The sequence below is a fragment of the Panulirus ornatus genome, chromosome 20 (genome assembly GCF_036320965.1).
Source record: "Panulirus ornatus isolate Po-2019 chromosome 20, ASM3632096v1, whole genome shotgun sequence".
Lineage (NCBI taxonomy): Eukaryota > Metazoa > Arthropoda > Malacostraca > Decapoda > Palinuridae > Panulirus > Panulirus ornatus.
The window spans coordinates 310,146-320,000 of NC_092243.1; the positions used below are offsets into that span (position 1 = coordinate 310,146).

Sequence of the window (9,855 nt, forward strand, 5' to 3'; positions counted from 1 at the left end):
TACCTACTGGTATATTGCCTGTGTTCAGGCTTCTTTCTCTAGGTTAGAGTGTGGTAAAACTAGTGATATGCTCTTGACATGGCGCGGCGCAAGGGCGTTCCATCAAGGATCTGAAAGAGTCAGATGCTTTTATTTACACGAGCACCGTGTCAAATCATAGCTAGATGGAAGTTTGTCTGTGAGTTACACCTACCCCTTTTGCTTGTCCCTTGTGAATGCTTCAATTTAAAGCTTCCTCGTCACACACAATAGCTATATGAAGGATATGAAAGAGTAAAGAGTCAGCCAAGATGACTTTGAAGCCTTTGTGGGCTGTTTGAATTTTGAAACTAAAATCAGCATCACGTATATTAGGGTCGACAGAGAGGCCTTCTGAAAGATGTTATGATTATAGAGGGTAGATGAAAAGCTATTGAATGCTGTGAGGAGTGTTTGCGGGGAGGTTGAGTTCGTTGCAAGGCGGAATGGAAGAGGGTGAATGATTCCTGGAGATGATGAGATGTCCCTCAAGGATGTGTAATGTCACCGTAACTGTTTTATCTGTTTACGAACATGTCGGTGAGTTAGGTAAATGCCGTGTTCTTAGAGTGAGATGCAGGTCTTCGGGATACTTGGAGTGGGAGGTGAATCTGTTATCGTTTGCAGATGACACGCCTGGTGGCATACTGCAAAGTGAATCCCAAGCAGCTGATGACATAGGCTGAGAAAGTTGAGAGTAAATGTAAACAAAAGGAATGTAATGAAGTAGGTCAGCACCAGTAGTCACGGCAGGAACCTACCAGTCATGGACAAGTGTGTGGGCGGCACGGGACTTTCAGTCAACCGTTGCCCGCCACACTATATGCCCCCAAGAAGAGTACCCTTGAGCAAGACGGTACGACCCTTGAGCCATCTTTGGGTGTGATGACCTAGCATTTCACCTCTCTCTTGAGGATGAGGTCAAAGGTCAGGTTATTATATTCAAGGTTCTTCCTCTCGTGCTCAAGTGGTTAACCACGTTTAACTCGTTTAAAATTCTCTTATCATCTTTGCTGCAAACTCTCTGCCTTGGGTACACCTGTGTTATAACGATGCTGGAGTCATGATCATATGATAATGTGTTACTTATAAGTTTTTTGTGTCGTTTACATGGAAGGATTTGGCGCAAGTGATGTGTTTATCAACATCATCGATATTGTATTGACATCCGATGTGGGAAAAAATGATCAACATACAAATGATGGAACACAAAATTGATATATAACGCAGAGACCCCGACGTACTTAAACATATATGCACATTAAATGACATACAAATGTCTAATGCATGTAGTCAAAACAACCACGAACACAAACACAGGCATACTGACACGACCACATACATAGACACGTTTGCTCTTACAGATACATGTCGATGCACATAAAGATAACATGTACATTCAGTCACAACACCCTCACACAATAACTTAGGAACAAACACATGTAAAAATATACAGACAGGCACGTAGACAGACAGATATAAAGATAAAAGTACACACACACACACACACACACACACACACACACACACACACACACACACACACACACACACACACACCAACAAAAGCATATACACACACGGGCAACCCACAGTATACATTACAGCACCAGTAGTGTACGTGAACGTATCAGTTAGTCTGCCAACGTTAAGAACATCGTCCATCCTAGGAACCGTAGTGGTGGTGTGTTGGAAAGAACAGTTTACTTGGCCATAAAGAGCTTTTAATGGGTGTTAGTGTGGTCTGCCTCGCTCAACACCAATTATCCTTCTGGAAACACTAAGTTTATACCAGTTGAGTCAACACGATTCTATAATCTCTTGCTTAATTACACGATTGTTAAGAAAGGACGGACACTGGTCTTTCAGTATTACCTTTATTTGATTTACTATCTTGATAAAGGCATATCGTTCTAGTCTTTAGAATTAGTGAAGTTTCAATGAGTGATACTGAGAGACCGATATGATATGGTTTAATTTTGCTTGTGAAATCTTTGTCAGATTCATAGATTTCACAAAATAAAATCTTATGGCATATCTCGAAAGGTTGGAATAAAACAAGTAAATCAATAGTTAATGATATTCAAAAGGAAAAAAATGTCTATCTATAACTCATCATACAATATCATCATTGGATTTTCCATTTTTAAAGATACAAACGAATTCAGTGTTTCCTCAAAGATTACCTACATTTACGTCTCCGGCTTTGTATAAGGTGTTTTAAATGTTTGGACTTGGAGATGTAATTTATCATTCGGCTGTAGCTCAAAATTTTCCATACTTCATACCATGACAATTCGTACAAACACCCCTTGTTCGTATTTAGGTGTATATATAGGTTTATCTTCTGCACTTTGAAAACTTGTTGAACCAAAGATAAATAGTGAGTTCGTACTGAGTCCAGACATCTGAGACCTCATGATTCTTTTCATTCATCGTCTCTTGTTTTCTCATCGTTCTTTCTCGAGAGAATTTCCACGTTATTATACTCTTTCCATACTACATTGTACACTCTCATAGCTGTTTTCCTGCTGGTTGATATGTCGGAGAGAGTGATGGGTAGGAAGAACTTTCAATTTACCAATTTGTGTCTGTCCAGTAGATTGTGTTATTACCATTATCATTATACAACCCAGTGACCCCTTTATGGGACTCCTACAGCTTCAAGACTGCACTTTATGCAGGAACAGGGAAATTTTCGAACGAGAAAATTTACGACGAGAATGCATTCCTATTCGTCAACTGGAGACGATACAAGCTCACCTACAGTGACTTCACTCGCGGTGTAACCACGTGCAGGTGGAGTCCGGTAACACTTAGATTAAGGATGTATGATCCTAATTGTTATCCTCCAAGAGGTAAACGTATCACAGATAATCAGGTTTTGTTAAGTTTTCTCGCCACATCCTCGAGTAACGCAATATTCACATCCATAAATGAAAGACAAGCTTAGCAGATGAGTCATATTTAGAACATCATATTTCTGGGTAAATAGCAGTAGTCATGACCTTTAATATCAAATCGAGGATAACTAAGGTAATTTCTTTCGACAGAAAAGTCGCAAGAGTCGTTTTATACTTTCTCTAAAGTACCAGAGCTACTGAAAGTTCCAGAAAATGAGAGAGAAAAAAAAGCCCATCACTCAAAATGTATTTTGTTATAAGTGAAGAGAACACCGCAGAAATGTGAAGAAGTATTTTTTCTGAGCACATTCCAGTCGTAGAAAATGATGATAGAGTCTTCACACTCACCACACTTGCTATGGTTATGATATCAGAATACTGATGGGTGACAGGGCACCGCTACCAACCATAGATATCGACCTTATTAGCGGTATTAGATTTCTAGTTTGTTATCAGAGATTTTATGGAGGCATGATTGCTGTTATGAGGCCCCAGGACTTGAGTACGTGACCTGCTTGTGTGCAGGTCGGATGTGGCAATCATAACTCTCACCGAATTTCCGTTTGTCTCTTATTGGAAAATATATGACACTGATATTTTTGTGTTGAACGGATTCTTCGTTTTCTCTTGTGCAGAGGAAAAGAGGAAAAATTGAAGAAGCATTCCGTGATTTGTGGGTGAGTCCCTTGAAATAATCCTTTTCACAGGCTTCCTAGTGGCCACATTAGTGAAAAGAAGTCTTGACTGACAGTCTGAACAAGAGACGTCATATAAAGAACGCAAATGGCGACAGTCGTTTTCAAGAAGTTTTCAGTTCCTTTGATCAGACTTCTTACGGAGAAAGGTTCCCCTTTGTCTTTAATGTCCGGGTATATATGCGTTCGTGAGAGAGGAATTTTGAGTTTTTAGAGTTGAAAGTTACACTGTATTCTGGACATTATGTATGTAAATATGTCTGCCTCAGTCATCATTTAGTATAAGTTACATCTGGTTACCATTAAATGACAGGCTCTAACCCAAGAGTTATTATTATTGTTTTGTAAAATCACTCAAGTCTTGCTTCTGTTTGACATGAGTTCAAATTGTTCAGCAGGTGTTTAGACATAATCGAGTGGAATTGACTGATGATGAAATATTAATTTTCTTCCGTGAAAGGATTTTTACTAAGATATTTAACATCTCAAACATTATTTTAGGTTGATGAGATGAAAGATCTAAGCACTCCCCTCTTACACAGCTCTGAAGGATCATTATACTGAGGAATGTTTGTGTTATAATCCTCTCATGACTCCTGCCAGTGTTTGTGGTTCAGCCTGGCGGCTCCCTGCCTCGGTGTTACTGTCACTTCTCTGTTTGCTTGGCCACATAATGCCACACTTAGAGAGAACAGTATCGTCCAGTTGTAACTATTTGTTCAGTTTAATGAAATAGAAAATCTGCAAAACCTGATGGTAAATTGGATGTAAAATCATGCATATCAGCTGCTTATCCCTGAGCATGGATGTCAATCAGGATATGAAGAGTCATGTTACTGTATTCGCATACCAGCTAGGAGGCACTGGAGTCGTGTTATCATGTACTCTGCTAGCTATGGCCTAGAGTCATGTAATCATGTCTACTAGCAATAGGTCTGCTGGAGTGCAAGGAGTTTCCTGTAGTCATTTCATTATTTCGTCTGCCAGCTGTAGCCTAGAGTCATGTCGTCTGCTAGCATTAGGTCTTCTGGAGTGTTAGGGTCTCCTGCCAAGCCTGTCACTGCGTCATTTGCATGGTCAGTACACCAACAGCACGTCCCCATTATCTCTCAAGTTGGGAACAAAATACCAGCATTATCATCTCTAAATATTATTCATCTCTCTCTCTCTCTCTCTCTCTCTCTCTCTCTCTCTCTCTCTCTCTCTCTCTCTCTCTCTCTCTCTCTCTCTCTCTCTCTCTCTCTCTCTCTCAAAAACTTTTTCACTCCATCCTTTCACTTCCAATTTGGTCTCCCGCTTACCCTGGTTCACTCCACTTCTAATACGCATATCCTATTTGGCAACCTTTCCTCACTCATTCTCTCCATATGTCCTAACCATTTCAGCACACCCTCTTCTGCTCTTTCAACCACACTCTTTTTATTACCACACATTGTCCTCAAACATTTCATTTCCAACACGTCCACTCTCCTCCGTACAACCCTGTCCGTAGCCTATGCCTCACAACCATATATTATTGTTGGAACTACTATTCCTTCAAAGATACCCATTTTCGTGCTCCGCGATAGCTTTCTCTCTTTCCACACATTCTTCATCGCTCCCAGAACCTTCGCCCCCCTCCCCCGCCCTATGACTCGCTTCCACTTCCATGGTTCCATTCCCTGCTAGGTCCGCTCCCAGTCATCTAAATTATTTCACTTCCTTCAATTTTTCTCCATTCAAACTCACATCGCAGCTAACTTCTCCCTGAACCCTCCTGAACATAATAACCTTATTCTTGTTCCCATTTACACTTAACTTTCTTCTTTCGCACAATTTTACAAACCTTGTCACCTTCTGCAGTTTCTCTCTCGAATCAGCCCCCAATGCTGTATCATCGGCGAACAACAATTGACTCACTTTCCAGTCACTTTCCTTTTATTCCTAACAGACAGCATACTTGCCCCCTCTCTCCAGAACTCTTGCATATACTCCCATAAGCACCCCATCCATAAACAAATTAAACAACCATGGGGACATCACACACCCCTGCTGCAGACCTTCACTGGGAACCAATCACTCTCCGCTCTTCCTACTCGTACACATGCCTTACATCTTTGGTATAAACTCACTGCTTCTGGCAGCTTACCTCCTAAACTGTTTACTCTTAAAACATCCACACATGAAGCGATGATATGAATAAACTCACTGGAAAAATATATATAAAAGCTCGAAGCTTTCGATTGTATTTCAAGCCATATTCAAGGATACAGAGATACAGAGTCAATATGAACAAAAGAATATGCACAAAACCAGCTTCGCCACAGCTGAGGAAACAAGGAACTGCTGATCACAGAAACATGGAAGGTTGACCTGAACGTTAAAGTGACCTGTACCTGGTGAAGGACGTCAGGTCAGCTACTGCTGAAGGAATGTAATAGATTAGATATTACCTTTGATTATTTTTTTGTTGAGATATTACAAAATTAAGGAAGTAGAAGCTGATGTGACTTCTTTGCCGAGAAGAGGGACGGGTCACTTTACCGTTCAGGTCAAATGTTCTTTGTTTCTTCAACTGTGGTAAAGTCGGGTTTTATACAAGGCTTAGGAAAGGAAGTTCAGAAAGCAAAGTAGTAGAAAATGAAGATTATAATTAATAAACAACAAGAGAATATAGGCGGCAAGTATGTGAGTATTATGCTTACGGTCTTTCCAGAAACAGTCATTTGACTTCTACTGTTACTCGTGACTGGAACGAAATCAGTGCCTTCTGTCGGATTAGTGGCTCCTCATCTGCGTACTTCCTGCTGCTGTTACGGCCTCAGGGAGAGGATACAGCTAACGGTAGCAATTACCTCCCTAACTTTGTTAGGCTTGGCACCTCAGGGACACCAACACCAATTATCATAAGAAGACATTCTCAAGTTGATTATGTTGCGTCTATTGTTTATCTAAATGTTTTTTTAGGTAACACGTATCTCTCCGATATTCACGCATTTGCGAATCTGATGTTTTCTATCACGTGGCAAGAGACTGTTTAGCCTTGAGGCAGTGGCTGAGTCCTTCATTGTGTTTGCTCGGGTCTGTTAGAGACAGACCTTTAACCATTAGGGAACTATAACATAGAGATGATACTAATGACCATTCTTGCCAAGACATGAACCATGGTTTTCAACAAGCTAGCGGAGGATTTTTCAGTCTGTTGGAGAAATCGTAGAGCGCCCGGCGATGGAAGGGTGCCTCATATAACGATTTGAATTGTGATGCATGACGGGACCTGCTCTGGAGTTTCTTAAATGACTGAGTTTAATAAGATATTTCCCATACATCTGGCAGGAAATTTATGTATTTGTAGTTCTGTCTCAAGTCCAAGGAAATTTACTCCTGAAAGTAAGATTACGCGAGATGAAAAGCGTGTTTCATGCAAGCCCAACATGATCGACTATCAGTTACCTCCGCATTGTTGTTTGGTAGTTACGGGCGGCTCAGCAAATGGGCTGCAGCTGATAGGTAGACAGATTAGACCAGAATGCATTTAAGAGGTCAATGAACCATATTAAATGGAACAGAATTACTTTTAGTCGAGACAGACTCGAATGAAAGGCTTAATATATGCCAGAGGTGACACTCGCCGTGCCATGGCCTTCCTCGTGGGATTCAACTATAATGCCTCTAAATGGAATGCGAATTGATGTATGCGACCCTGGACAGTCTGTTGCCTTATACATTAGGACAAGAATCTCGTAATGTTTGATCAGCCACCGGAGGGCGTGGGTGAAGTGTGACATCCTGGAGGTTGGTCACAATATGAGGTGCTGGAAGATTCTCATACTAAGGGGGAGGGGAGGGTGAAGCGTTGGTTTATCCCCACATCTTTCGAAGAACTGTTCATTCTAGGTCGTCAGTCCGGTTTAAAAACAAAGGCAAGTTGTTCTCATGCTACATAAGTTCAAAACTAGAATATACCTAAAGAAGCACAGCGAACTAATACAGAAGTCCAGAGGACGACAGTAAAGATAGTACCAGAATTAAGAGACTGAGTAATAGCGATACGTTTGAGGCCTTGATTTTTTCCATCGAAAAACGCAAGAAAAGAACAGCCAGAAGCCATGACATTAAATCAAACAAGAAACGTGTTGGAGACATGTAGAAAAGTCCAGGATGAATGTTTTTCATCACACATATACAAGCTGTTCACGCACACACCTCATCACAAATGCTTACGTAAAAATGAACACATAATAGAGCAAAGTTATTAATGATGAGCACAGCACGGGAACCTAACTCATAAAACAATTATCTTCATTATCTTATGGGTAATTTCAGGCTCATAAAATCTTTCCTCATTCACTTTCGTATGACACATCGACATGATTTCTTTCATAGTTAAGCTGTTGGATGAAAGTAAAGCGGTTGATGTTCCTCTTATCCGCAAGCATTTATACCTCCTTTGGTTTTGTTGCCCGTCAACCATATTCTTCTTTTTATGTCCTCTACCTCTTTTTATTCGGTGTTGATATTCTTCCATCAATCCACATATCTATATGAATATCAGTACCCAATTTTCTCATCCACTCTCATTTTGTCATCTTTTAAGACTCTTGAAACATGATGTATATCTGTTACCTTTCGACCTCAGCATTAATCTTCCTTGTTGTAACATCTCTTAACAGTGCGTTTACTTATCATTAACTGCACTTTTCACTTTCTCTTTCAGCCATACTGTTTCTTATGTTTCTTTTCCCACGTAGCTAATATGTTCTCTTCACGAAAATATCATTTTTAAAAGTCCTGCTTACAGTAGTAGAAATGTGGCACTGACAGAAACAGGGCCCAGTCATGACCACAACGGAGGAATAAAAAGATGAATGGTATGAGATTAAGTAGGAAATTACTTTGAACTCCATAGGTGTTTAAAGACCTGACTCTCTAAGTTGGACGGGCTAAAACAAGATGAACTCTGGAAGAAATTTGAAGCATCGGTGTTCAACGAAAGATAGCAGTATCATAACGCTCAATCATCGTGTGGTTGGTTTCCACGCAGAAACTATGAGAAACTGTAGCTAATCGTAAGCCACAGATTCAGAGCCTTGATGAAAAGGATACAAATAGACAGTCAAAAGATTACCAGTATCTGTAGAACAGAGAAGAGGCAGCAAAATCACGACGTACTGCAAGGGATAGTTGAAGAGAGGCAATTATAAGAGTTTCCAAATTCTCATTGAGTTGCTCATACGCTAAGCTTAAAGATCATACAACCTTCTTTGATATCAATAATTTAGCCTCCACTCCCGTATACTCCATTTCTTACACTTATAAGTAATTTCTAGTCTTTCGAAACACTTTTACCTTGACGAGGAACACATTGCACAGGTCATTGTCTAACACCTCTTGTCACTCATTACATCTCGTTTCTGATCATTGTGTTCACATTTTGTATTACCTTACTTCTCTGCCACTTTTATGAAAATTTGGTCCTACCCACAAAATGATGATTTAACACCCCCCAACTCAAAACCTCTTTTCACTGTATTGTTCATCGGTTGAATCGTCTGATTGTCTGCTTGAAATCAGTCGGAATTGCTTTACATACAACTGTCATGTGCTGTACAGAAAAGAGAATACACAAGGATTAACGCTAAAAAGCGTGGCACATCAGACAGTTAGCATAGGAGAGAAATGTGTTCACAGAGTAGTGATGTATGTGTTGGCCTTCAGACTGTGTTGTTCTAGTGGTAAGGTGCTGCTGCTGCATGTAGGAGTCCACCAAAAATACTGACATCAATAACGTATAAAAATGTTTTAGCTGACTGCATAATCTATTAGGTCTAATCAGTGAAGGAATAAAGTGCTTGTAAATTATGTAAAACATCTTGTTACTGTAAAAAGATTCTCATTTTATTACGACATTAACTGATAATTTGGGTGTCTTCATCACCAATTAGCATGGTCTAAAAATACTTCCAGGTCCAAAATATCACAAGAAAAGATAATCTATGTAGAAGTTTGGACACGGTAACATCGTTAAGATCTATACAATACTCTTTGAAAAATTCAGGAATATTTCTTGATATACTTATGGATTACTTCGTAAAGCTTCATGATTAGACACTGACGGTTATCAGTGAAAGAACCCCACAATCTTTGATGTTGTTGATAATATAGATAAGGTATTTGTGAGGTGCTTTTAACTCTTTCTTCATAGTTGCGCTACAATGAATAGAAGGGAAATAAGGGAATTCTTTTGAAGTGAACTGTTT

At 39.9% G+C, this 9,855-nt stretch overlaps 1 protein-coding gene across 2 annotated transcripts in view; it reads left to right on the forward strand.

Moving 5' to 3' along the window:
- LOC139755833 (nephrin-like) overlaps window positions 1-9,855 on the forward strand; it is a 237,367-nt gene that overhangs the window by 108,492 nt on the left and 119,020 nt on the right. The gene's annotated exons all lie outside the window — the stretch shown is intronic.